General features: G+C 37.4%; 1 non-coding gene and 1 pseudogene across 1 annotated transcript; both read right to left on the reverse strand.

Moving 5' to 3' along the window:
* Positions 1-6,179: 6,179 nt before the first annotated feature.
* On the reverse strand, positions 6,180-6,286 carry LOC117216047. Its single transcript, XR_004489288.1, has one exon. It is a non-coding gene; the product is annotated as a U6atac minor spliceosomal RNA (small nuclear RNA).
* Positions 6,287-12,297: 6,011 nt separating this feature from the next.
* On the reverse strand, positions 12,298-12,381 carry LOC117216048 (annotated as a pseudogene).
* Between the last annotated feature and the right edge of the window lie 912 nt (positions 12,382-13,293).

The raw sequence follows: 13,293 nt of genomic DNA on the forward strand, positions 1-13,293 counted from the left end.
AGTGTCTCGATCACCAACAAATTCTAATTGTTCATTCGTTATACTACCATAGATGTAGTTCATCGCCCATTGATTCTTTTCATCCCAGTTATCTTGCGCATCCGTGTCCATTTTCTCTCATGAAGCCGGTTCTAGATATTTTTTACGCTTTAAATACATTAATACTCTTTTCTTCCACATTTTGTAATCACGTCCATCGAATATTTGAAGTTTAATTTCATCGCCCCTTGGCATCTTGATTCGTTTTTTATTTTCATCCTTTTTTTCTTCTTTTTCAAAAATAGTTTTCTTTATTATCCAGGTTCCTTTTATTTGTTCTGCTAATAGCCTCTTTATTTCTTCAGAACTTATTTCCAATTTTTTAAAAATCGACTTTTATATATTCACTTCCGGTTTCACGTGGTTCCATAACCTTGAATCTCGGCAACCACGATTTTTGCTACCATGTTGAGAATTGTGGATCTTGATAGCCGAAATAATGTTACAGGAACACTAAATTTACACTTGCAATTAATATTAGAATAGTTATATATTTATTTGATAAACGATTCCGAAGATATTCACTTTCTTCTATACCCGACTGTTAACCGACTGAATAGTTTACCTTCATCTGTTTTCGAGACGCCGCGCACACACATACCTCAACACACTGATACCCGCATACAAGTATCTCTACTACGCATTCAACCCAGTCCAGCACAGAAAATTATATATATCTCAACAACATTAAAAGAAAAACTATGCCAAGCCCTAGTATTAAAATATCCCGACTATACGAAAACATTTACGTTAACAACGGATGCCAGTAACGAAGGTTTAGGAGCCATTCTTTCACAAGACGGACACCCTTGTTGCTTCGTTTCAAGAACATTAAACCCCCCTGAACGAAATTATACTACGACAGAAAAGGAATTATTAGCTATCGTTTGGGCAGTTAAAAGACTTAGACAATATTTACTAGGCCGCAAATTCAAAATTCAAACAGACCATCAAGCTCTTAAATGGCTACACAACTGCAAGGATCCCTCTAGCCGATTGATTCGATGAAGACTAAAATTAGAGGAGTACGAATATGACATGGATTACGTAAATGGAAAGGAAAACACAGCCGCTGACGCCCTATCCAGAATACACGCGATAACACAAACTGACGTTTTATTAAAACAATTCAAACACTGGGAAAAATCAGAAGAAATACCAAAATTATTAAAACTAACATCTAGCAAAGACTACTTTTTCCAATTAACAAAAACAATCTAAGCCCATATGACGAAACCACATGGTTACAGAAAATATCAAACATACTTCAAACAAGTAGAAAGATCGGAATAGGAGACAATAACTTAAACGCACAAGAAAAAGCACACATAAGAAGACTTCTTTTATTTTTCAATGACCAAAGCGACGACATAGAATTTGCTTACGAACCAATACAGAGTTTAAGTGAAGAAGAGATAGAACAAGTACTAAAAGAAAATCATGACTTGATAGGACATCCCGGAATGCAAAAGACGTACGACAAAATCAATGACAAATATAATATCCCACACCTAATGGACAGAATAAAAACTAGAATAGGAATCAAAGACTGTTCGGATAAGAGGAAAGGAAGAATCACAAATAACTGACACCCCATTAGAACCTAACGACCAAATCGCTATGGATTTGATAGGTCCGTTGAAAAAGACCAAGATAGGAAACCAATACATTCTCTTTATACACGATGAACTAACCAAATATTTATTACTTGTACTCTTAAAAACAACAACAGACCCAATCAATCTGGAACGCTTTACTGAATCACTACATTTATATATTCTCCGCACCCAAACATATATTAACTGACAGAGGACAAAGTTTCATTAGCGAACTAATGCAACGATACGAAGAAGCATTTAGAATCAAACATATAAAAACCACCTCATTCCAGCCGTAATCCAACGGAAGCTTAGATCGAACACGTGCTGTAATATCCGACATGTTAAAAGCTATACAAAACGACAATGAAACAGAATGGGATCAAAACCTAAATTTTGTGTGTCTAGCATATAACATAATGGTTCATGATGCCATTGGATATACCCCTTTCGAACTCACATTTGGACATGAGGCCAATCTCCCCTCTGCCATATCCCAGAATCCCCAAAGAACATACGCTGATGATGTTAGCTTCAGGAATCGAGAATGAGCTGCCAAACTACTTAAAGACAGAGGAACTCTAATGAAGAGTTAACAAAGATATGAAAGAGATAAAAAAAAAAAATTATTAAACTTCAATCCATTTTTAGAGAAGGAGATTTAGTATTAGTTCATAACGATCATAAAGAACACAAGTTAGATACCGAATGGCTAGGGCCATACACCATTGAAAAAGTAAAAACCCTTTATTACGAAATAATGGTAAATGATTCGATTAGGAAAATACATGGTAATCGTATTAAACCTTACTTTCCAGGACGGTCTTCACCTTCTTCATAGATAGCTAAGCTAAACGTTCTATTGTTAAGGAAATTCGAGGATTTGGGAATACAAATTATTGACTATATTTCCCCCACAACAGTTATACATCTATATTACTCTCTGAAGAACGTCTTGCACGCACGCTGGTCGTCAACCGACTATCCTAGATTCTTCTAACATCTTTTTTTTTTTTTTTTTTTTTTATTTATTTGTTGAAATTACAATCAATTCTCGCGTTGAGAATTTTCAGTAATCTTCTAACATCTGGCAACAGTCTTTTGTCTCCACTAAGACCTTGACGCCCTCTAACCCTTACACACACACTCTCATGTACAGTGTAAATGTATCACTTCCCTAACATCTATATATCAAGAAAAATTAGCTCATGCATACATATATAGCGAATCTGTAAACGTAATTATATGTTTAGACATTAAGGATATATATGCAAAACTAAGCGAAATTAAAAGATTTAGACTAATGTTAACAGAGCATTGTACGAGTGAATGCCAGTCTTTCAATGAAATGATTACACGCGCTCGCGAAAGAAATTTAGACAATTTAGTAATGCATATTAAACTTATGACACCCACTCGTTACCGAAGAGAGTTATTGAATTTTGTTGGATCCATTTCTAGCAATCTATTTGGAACTCTGGATGACGATGATTTAGAATTAATAAATAGAAATATAGATAAACTTTTTGATGAAAACAATAAATTAAAAACCAATATAACTTAGAAAACAAATCTCAAAACTATAGCTTTACTCTCAAATGAAAGTCTAGAAGAAATCCTAACAAAAATTGAAACGATACCAAAAATCATTAAAACTGTACAATCGTATAGAATGCACCTCAATCAAATTTCCAACGAAGTAAACAAATTCGATCATTTGCATCGGACCTACATCTTGAGGTTAAAATCTTCTGTTACAAATTATTAATTAGACCTATTTATAACTTATGCTAATCCCATATGTTATAAAATCTCTGCCAGTGCGATGGAAAACGCAAGGCTAGGCATCTTGAAAATAAGTGCATTAGAAGAAGCAGCAATTATTTTAGAACGGCCATCTCTTACGACAAGAATTATAATAGCAGCAAAAATATATTATTAAGAGCTTCATAATAGATTTAATAATAATGATTTAATTGAATGAATTATTTTCCTTTACCCCTTGTATTTAGAGAGGGCTATGAAAAATGTACATCTCCTTCAAGAGGCTAATTAGAATACTTCCTGATATACATTGCCACATTAAGAATCAAATACTTTCCAATCATCTAGAAGCTCGGAGGGGCAGCCAGCTGCGCTCGTTAAGGCCCACAACTGAAGACGACGCGTCGCGAGTCCGAATCCTTGGCAAAGAGAACTTGAAAACAGGAACGGAAAAACCAAAATTTCCCTTACAAGTAATATACAACAGACAAGCGGTCAGCTCCTCTTGCGTGTGTTGTTGGTGTACTTACTGAGAGTGCTTGGTAGAGTTGCTTGGTAAGCACCCCAGAGCCGACGAACACTCACACTTCCGACCATGTTCCTACCATTTCGACTGTGGAGATCTTAGCCGGTAAGAGTCCGGCCGACACACTACCCTCTGCCGCCGCCCTGTGCCCCCTGCCGGTAAGATGGAGAGATAAGAGGTTGTCTATGAGAATTTCCTCCACAAAAAAAAAGGAAAAAATAAAAAACACAGGCAATCACTACCAACTGAAGCGGAAGGACAAAAAGAAAGAAAAACATAAAAAAAAACAAAAGAAAAGAAAAACAAAAATTTTTTTAATGCGGCCGAGGAAGAGGACCTGGACTGCTGCGCCCCGCTCAACCCTTCTAGCAGGGGGCGGGGCGCTAGCAGCAATGGCGCCCCCTAGCGTGAAATTAATCAGTTAGGACACTTTTAGGAGAGTGCACCGGCGGTAATTCGCAAAAGGTCCCGTGGTATTCCTGTCACACGCGTAGGCAGGCCATCGTGGAGTTTTTGTCGGTAAGTATCCGACACTGCTATGCTGCTGCAGCACCAACAAAGCGTCCATGAGGATTTCTCCACGTACCAAAAAAAAGGGGATTTAGCTATTATTTCATCCATTCATCTTTTGTCAATTGTCTTCTCTACTATTTTGGATGTTGGATTCCATAGTATGGATCAAAGAATCGAATAGTTTTAATATCAACATATACATTCAAACTATAATACATTAGGTTGGCAACTAAATGATTGCGGATCTTGTCATTACCACTTAATAGCAAAATCTGCAATCACTTAAATGCCAATCCAATAGTACACGATTCCTCTTGTTTCTATCCTATCCGTGGCTTACAGGGAATTTCTGGAAAAAAAAAAGTTGGCTTGTCTCGTCGATAGCTGGTTATGGATAGCTGGTATTGCTCATTTTCATGAAAATGGAATTCAGAAACTATTTTTGTAATCGAGTTGCTCCTTTGAAGGTTTAATGTGTAAGATTTAACATATCTAAATGACATTTCGTTCGCAATAAAAAACTTTCTGATGTTGGAAGTTATAAACACACGTCTGTCTTTTAATTCTGAAAATTTTACTTCCAACTGATTTTCAAAAATTTTCAAATATTGAATCCGCCTTAAACGTATGTAAGTACATGTTTGACAATCGTCTAAAGATGGAATTTCCATAGCCGTACAGCCGCGCCTTACGCGGCTGCGTCTGAAATCCGCAGTCTGAGTCTTAAATCCGAATTGTATGGACAACATCGATCGCCTGTCTGCACCACTCTCATAGCAACAACAGTTGATACACGCGTCCGACGCTTGTGTTGATACACATAGCACAGACGACTATGCTAATATCATTGACAGCAATGCTGCTATTTTCCGACAAACGAGTTTTAAGCGTTGCGTCGGGTGTTTAGATACTACGTAACTTTGTAACGATTTCGATGAACAACTGTATAATGTATACCTTTTTTAGGGTTTATTCTCAAAACAGTTTTAATATAATAATAACTACATAATATTATAATATAATACTAATAATAACATAGTGGTGTAATATTGACTGAAATGCCGCAGATCAATAAAATATTAGTTATAATGAATCCAAACCAATGGCTTTATAATTACAGTACTCACAGATTATTAGAAAAGATAGAACAGATTAAAGAAAATTATGCTGATGAAATAAAATAAATAAAGGAGATAAAGAAACATAAAATGAAATAAAAGGATATAAAGTAATATATGATCATATAAATAAAGTAAAACAAAATAATTAACGAATCAATTTACAAATAGAAACTTCTTACAAGCTTATAAGGAACATTATGTCTAATTACATTATAAACAGTTTACGGCATTATCGCTACTCGTATAACATCTTTAATTTCATCATTAAAAGAAATATGTTTACTGAAGTTGGTCCAGAATGTCAGTAGGCCCCACTTTCTAACCACCGGTATGTATCCAAGTTTCGCCTATGATTATACTATTCAGGGTTGGAATTTGGTAATTAATAGTGTAAATTTACTCAGTAATACTGTGTTGTATATCAAATTTTTTTATCTTTCTTATTTCGTTTTTGATTACACGATGTCAATGGATCAAACATCTAGATTCGCGTCTAATATATTGTTCGAAATGCAATGCTCGAAAGGATGTAGCTGTAAAGATCATTTGCCACAAGAAAAGGTTAACAGATAACCTGTGTTATCCGGAAGGATAGCGGAAGCCGTTCGCGGTCCCTCCAAAAAGATCTGATAAGTCCCGCCGAAAGGCGACAGTGCCTTACCATTTATATATGTGTTCCATCCTTGTCTATGGGAGTGTTAAACGTGTCTCCTTCCGTATTACAAAAAAATTTTTTTTTTTTTAACGTGGAGGAAATCTTCATAGACACCTTACCACCCGTGGGGACGGGCAGAAGGTAGTGCCGGATTTTTACCGGCTAAAACCTCCACGAACGGGACATTGGTACCAGCGCGAGTTGATCGTCGGACCCCTGTGTGCTGAACACCAAGCACCTTTAACCAAATATTCCTAGAAAGTATACCGAGAACACACGCAAGGGAGGGGCTGGCCGCTTGCCTGCAGTATATTACTTTTAAGAAAAATTTTGGTTTTTCCGTCCCCTTTTTTGAGATGTCCTTATACCGAGGTTTCGAACTCGCAACGCGTCGTCTTCAATTCTGGGCTTTAACGAGCGTAGCTGGCTGCCCCGTCGACTTTTTAGCTGATTGGAAAGTATTTGATTCTTAATCTGGCAATGTATATCAGGAAGTGTTCTAATTAACCTCTTGAAGGAGATGTATATTTTTCATAGCCCTCTCAAAATATAAGAGGTAAAGGTAAATAATTCCCTCAACTAAATTATTATTATTAAATCCATTATGAAGCTCTTAACAATATATTTTTGCTGCTATTATAATTCTTGTAGTAGGAGATGGCCGTTCTAAAAGAATTCCTGCCTCTTCTAATGCACTTATTTTCAAGATGCCTAGCCTTGCCTTTTCCATCACACTGGTAGAGATTTTATAATGTATGGGATTAGCATAAGTTATAAATAGGTCTAATTAATAATTTGTAACAGAAGATTTTAACTTCACGATCTAGATTTAGATTATTAGAATTACGGTCAAGAATCACGAGGTGGATCTGTCCCGCCGATTGAAAAGTGCAGCTCATTAAATGGGCTTAGAAATCTGTTATAATTTTTCTTTTTACTTAAAAAAGAATTTGTTTGTATTCGTTAAATATATATAAAATCATACCTCAAAATTCAACAGATTCGTTTCTTTCTTTCCCTTCTAAAAAAATCACAAAAAGTGGCTGTTTTAGAACATTCTAATTCCGAACACTCCCTTAATCGTTTTATTTACTTATCAATTCGTATCCCGGTGCTTTTTGGGGGTTAAAATGCTAATAGATCATTTCTTTGGCCTCTGAGTTTGTGAATGGTTTTACAGGAAAAAATATCTAGAAAGGTGATTTACAAAAATTTCATGTATTATCACAAATATAATTTATAAATATACAAATATTTCTGCTTCGTTGGTAGAAGAAAGTGTTTTTTTATTATTATTATTTAATTTGTACTTTACAATTTGTCCAGCTAGACATTTGGTAAATTTTTCTTGCTTAATTGCTAAATAACATTTGGATGGCTACGCCCAGCGGGATACCATCTTTCAGTTTGTTTATTTTATTTCTTTAGTGAGGTCAATGGGATGTTTTCTTTTTGTCTTCTATCTATGAGAGTTTTGTTTGTTTCGGCGGTCAATTGGTTTGGATGTGTTGTCGTTTTTTCCTTGTATTTTTCTGTGTACCTGCCGATTTCAATAGAAGAAAGTGACTTAATTACTTCGGCTAATGCACAACTAAGTTTGCTTTATCTGTGTAGGGTAACGTGTCCTCCTTGCGACAAATGGATCGCAGAAATAATTTACGATGAACAAGTGAATTTCTTGAATATCTACAAAAAAGAATAGTTACAGTCTATTGTAAGAGACAAGTTCCTTAGATACTTCTGGAAACAGTTGTTTTTGAATTTCTGAGGGATTGTTGCCACTTTTCTCGTTGCTTCGTTTAACCTACGTTTCCTCTTGCTTCTCGATTGCTTTGCGATATTCTTCTAGCTTATGTCTTTCTGTAATATTCCTTTTTATGGAATCTGGATAGTCCTGTTTGCTTGCGGACTCTTCATCAGGTGTAGTAGAACGGATCGCATTTATTATGTTGCTATTCAAATATTCCATACCTGCTTCAAAATCTTCGTTTGTTCTTAGCGGCACTGAAGTCGATCTTGGGATTCGTCGAGAAAAGCCTTCGTTCAGAAAGTAAGGGAAATTGGCGTTGCTGCTAATTGGTCAATCTCCATGTTGTTGGGACAAAGACTGTTTGTCTGTTTGAAGGACTTTAGTTAACTAAATCTTAAGATTTATAACGGGCCCTCGAGCTAGCTGAACATGTACTGCGGAGACGCATCGACATCTAGCAATCATCTTACTCGAAGAATAGGGTCTGTGTGTGGCGAGCTACGGGACAGAGACCGTTGGAATGTTTACTGTCGAGTGTTACAACTATTTCCTTTTTAAGGAGAGCTATAGAATTATTCCATGCCTTTGTTAGACAAAGCGTTCATCCCGTGACCGCGGCTACGTTCGGCGACTGACTGTCGCCTTGAGCCTAAGCTCATTATCACAACTCTCGAACAATTACAATCGGATTGAATAACTACAATTGTTCAATTACAGCTATAGTAGGCTCTAGGTTACAATGTTGCGGGATTATCCAAAATTCCAAAGGCTCCGGTGTTCTTTCATCTCCGACATATATGTCCACCTCCCCTCTTATCCATTCTATTATATTGCACTCTCTTAATTTTTCTATCTCTACGAAATAAATATTAGAAACTACAAATTAATAACTAATGACTAGTAAATATTGCAGCTTTGGTCTTTAGCCTCCTTGCTATGCTTCCTTCCTGTCGTTTGCCCTTTCATTCTCTATTATTGCTTTCAGTTCTGTTAAACCTTTTCCAGTCTCGTTTAGTGTTTTTCCTATGTCCTTTGATCCTCCCGTTATTTCACATTCTTCTATTACATGTCTCAGGTCTTCTTTCCTTCTACATAGTCTGTATCTTTTTTCTCCCTCTTCTTTCCAGTATTCCCCTGCTTTGGTCTCGTTCCCACATGTGAATCTTGCCTTCTATACTTCCACTTCATCCACCCTTCTAAGTACTTTGGTAATTCTTCTTTGGCGATATTTCTGTAATGTATATTATATTTGGTTTCCCCCCTCTCTTCTGCTTCACTCTTACTTCTTTCTTCTATAATTTGGTCTACTGTCATCCTTGTTTGCTCATCTCTTGCTTCTATCTGCGTCCCTCCATATCTTACCTCTTCTAGTCCCTCCTTTCTCTTTCTTGCTCCTTTCCCTTCTTGGCCATTTCCCCAATTTCTCTCTCTTTCCTTTATACACTCCTTTACTCTTTTTTAGTTCCTTTTTCATTCTAGGGCTTTATCTTCATACCTTGCTGCTCTTTTTAATGCTTTTTCTTTGATTTCTATTAGCTTGCATTCTTCTATCGATATATAATTTGTTGCTGTCATACCTAATATCCGTTTTATATATCTTCTTTGTATTCTATTCAGTCTTTCTTCCATATCCCAGCCCCATACCTCTGCTCCAAACATCTTCATTCTCCTCTCGTAGTCCTGTTTGGATATTCTTTCTCCCAGGCTCCATGTTTTCTTCGTTGCTATTGTTGCTCTCTTTTTCCTGTCTTGCATGTGTTTCTCATCACTGCGGTTTTTCTCTAGCATGTACACTAGGTATCTTATCTCGTCCACTTCTTCTAATTCTTGCTCTCCCCATTTCCATTTTCTTTGTCTCCTTTTATCCTTCTTTTTTCGAAAACTACTATCTTGATCTTTTCCGTGCTCGGTTCTAATTCGGCTTTCTTTAAAAATTGTTTGAATCTCTTTAGCATATCTTTTAGCTCCTCTTCTCTATCTGCCATCGACACAATATCGTCTGCATATGTTAGTGACCATACCTTTCTTTTTCCTACCACTATGCCCCCAGCTTGTCCTTGCCTTAGTTCTTCTTCCAGTCTTGTTTGACTCCCCTCGCAGTCCAAAATTCCCTTGTGTCGCGGTTCTTGACTCTCACTACATTCCTTGTTTCTTCGTATATCGCTTTAATCCTTCGGGTTAGTTCTTCGCTAATCCCCATTTTCCTCATTTTCTCCTCCAGTTTCTCTCTGTTTAGTCTGTTGAACGCCGCTCTTAAGTCCGCAAAACAGGCATGTAATTTCCCTCTTTCTTTACCTAGCTGCTTGTATATGATGTGGTTTATCACAAAAACCGCATCGGTCACTCCTCTTCCTTTTCTGAATCCGAATCTTCCAGTTTGTTTTCAATCTCTGCCTTCAGTCGTTCGTCCAGTATCTCTGCATAGATCTTGTATGCTGTATCCATTAGCGTTACTCCTCTGTAGCTCTTCGCTACTCTCTTGTCCCCCTTCTTACATATCCGACGTATTACTCCTTTTTTCCAATCTTCTGGTATCCCCTCCCTATTTCCATATTCTCCTTAAGGGGGGGGGGTAAGGTATTAAAATTTTTTTGTATTTTTTTAATTGAATGCATAATATCTTAAGAATATTGTATCAAAATTTCAAGTCGATTGGAGCAAAATTGACAAAGTTACGAGTATTTTCATACATGTCGGATTTTAATACCTACCCGACCCGAACGTGCTATTGATACCTGGCAGATGTTTCGCTCTCTATATAATACCTAATCTTACCCCCCAGATCCAGGTGCCCCTTTGAACACTATTTCTGTACATAATTTACGAGGTAACGCTGGAGAGTTTTTTCCAATTTGTTAATTATTTTTATTTTACAATAACAAATTATCCGATCTTTTCGCAAAAAATCGCATTTTTCCCTTCAAAGTGTTCCAAAAAAGTGAAAAATTGAAATTTCGAAAAATCCTCCCAGCGTTACCTGGAGAAAACTGCTTCCTAACGAATGAACTTTAATTTTTTGATTTCAGATGATACAGCACCAAGTTACGAGAGGCACCGCAATTCTACTTTTTTCCGAGACACGTCCGTGAAAATTTTATACAATATACTTCGAATGTCATACTTTAGTGTATTATTGGTTTTAATAAAGAGATTCTAACTGTGTCGTCACAAAAAATTCACAGAAACATGCCTTTTTTGTACGAATTAACCTTAGCCCCCCCTTAACTCCCATAACGCCACCCCCACTTCCTTCGGTGCATACTTTCGTACCTCATTTTCTAACCCGTTTTCCCCCGTTGCTTTCTTTTGCTTCTTCTCTTTCCTTTTCTTTTTTCCCTCTATGAGCGCTTCTCTGCTGCATTTTCCTTTCATAAACTTTGTCATCTCCCTTCTCATCACTCTTTTCCTTTCTTTCCACTCCTTGTTATACCACGCTTTCTCTCCCATACCCCATTTCCTCATCTTCACTTTCTTCTTTGGCATTGCTTCGTTTATCTTCTTTTTGATTTCAGTCCACGTTTCCTCTACTGTTCTTCCCTTGGACTGCAGGTCCAGTCTTTACATTCCTCCAGGTATTTTTCCACACTTTCGCTTGTTCATTCCCTTTTCTCCTTCTCTTCTTCTAGCTTTTCCTGGTTTTTTTATAATTCTGCCCCCCCCATCCCTATTCAACGGCATGTAGTCCGACTATGTTCTTTTTTATACTGTTACGACCTTTCGCGGAGAGACGCGACCGCTAGGAAAACGCGTCAGCGAGAGGCGTAAATTCTCGCTACGATTCTGTTATTCGACGCCGCAAAATAGTCGTTCCCCTGTTTCGATTAAGATAACAGAGGTGGTTCAATGAAGTAACACTGTATTGACAGGTGAACATAAAATAATATATTTGACAATAATATGATGAATAAATTACACAAAGTTGACTCGACCTTACGATATCTCTCAATGAATTCGTTAAACTATATGATTTTGATTTTGCTCGTCAGAGCTCTCGATGTCTAACGCTTGGCTCGTCAGAAGGGACTGATTGCCTTTCGATCATTTCTTTGTCTTGTTTGGAAGACGACCCCCCATTATGCTCGCTTCACGCCGCCGCTCGCGCCTATGATCACGTATGGTTCTTCTTGTGTCGAAAACGTTACGGACAAAAATCGACGTTTCTAGGGCTCGCTGCTTGGCGACAACTATGCGCCCGTCGATACATTGTATATGATCCGGCGGGCAGATGAGACGGTCAGCCTGCGACACTGTAGGACCGCGAGCGACGGTTAGAAAATACAGCCTGTGGTAAGCATCGTGGCGTAACACCTACTTTCATGTCGATTATTGATAAAGATTATTCGCCAGTGATACCATTTATATGTGTTCCACCCTTGTCTATGGGAATGTTAAACGTCTCTCCTTTCATACTACAAAAAAATTTTCTTTTTTTTTTACGTGGAGGAAATCTTCATAGACACCTTACAACCCTGTGGGGACGGGCAGAAGGTAGTGCCGGATTCTTACCGGCTAAAACCTCCACGAACGGGACAGTGTACCAGTGCGAGTTTTTATCGTCGGGCCCCTGTGTGCTTAACACCAAGCACGTTTAAAAACCAAGTACTCCCAGAAAATACACCCGGAACACACGCAAGGGAGGGGCTGGCCACTTGCCTGTTTGTATATTCTAAGAGAAATTTTGGTTTTTCCGTCCCTTTTTAAAGAGCTGGAGAGGTCTCCTTATGCCGAGGATTCGAACTCGGGACGCGTCGTCTTCAGTTCTGAGCTTCAACGAGCGTAGCTGGCTGCCCCGCCGAGCTTCTAGCTGCATGGAAAGTATTTGATTCTTAATGTGGCAATGTATATCATAGGAAGTATTCTAATTAGCCTCATGAAGGAAATGTACTTTTTTCATAGCCCTCTCAAAATACAAGGGGCAAAGGTAAATAATTCCCTTAATTAAAAGTATTATTATTAAATCTATTATAAAGCCCTCAATATATTTTTGCTGCTATTATATTTCTTGTAGTAAGAGTAGTGTTGAGAGGCAAGGAGAGGATCCTGGGTGCCCTGAAAGTTCGTCAAATAGTTTATTATAGCACCTTAAAGTCTATTTTTTCTTTTTAAAAAACACATTTTTGTAAACGCGCCAAAATTTTTAATTTCACACTATTTTCTACCTTCTTTTTAGTTCTGCAGTCTGCTACAAGTAGTATACCAATAACTAATTTTTTCTACGTTAGTTTTACTCATATTGTTAAGAACGATGTAAATAAAATAATAAGAAGAGCCTATCACCAGGGACGTTCGAACGTGTACGCAAATGAATGGTCAATAGCATGAAGATT

The sequence above is a fragment of the Bombus bifarius genome, unplaced genomic scaffold, assembly GCF_011952205.1.
Source record: "Bombus bifarius isolate JDL3187 unplaced genomic scaffold, Bbif_JDL3187 scf7180000010081_frag, whole genome shotgun sequence".
Lineage (NCBI taxonomy): Eukaryota > Metazoa > Arthropoda > Insecta > Hymenoptera > Apidae > Bombus > Bombus bifarius.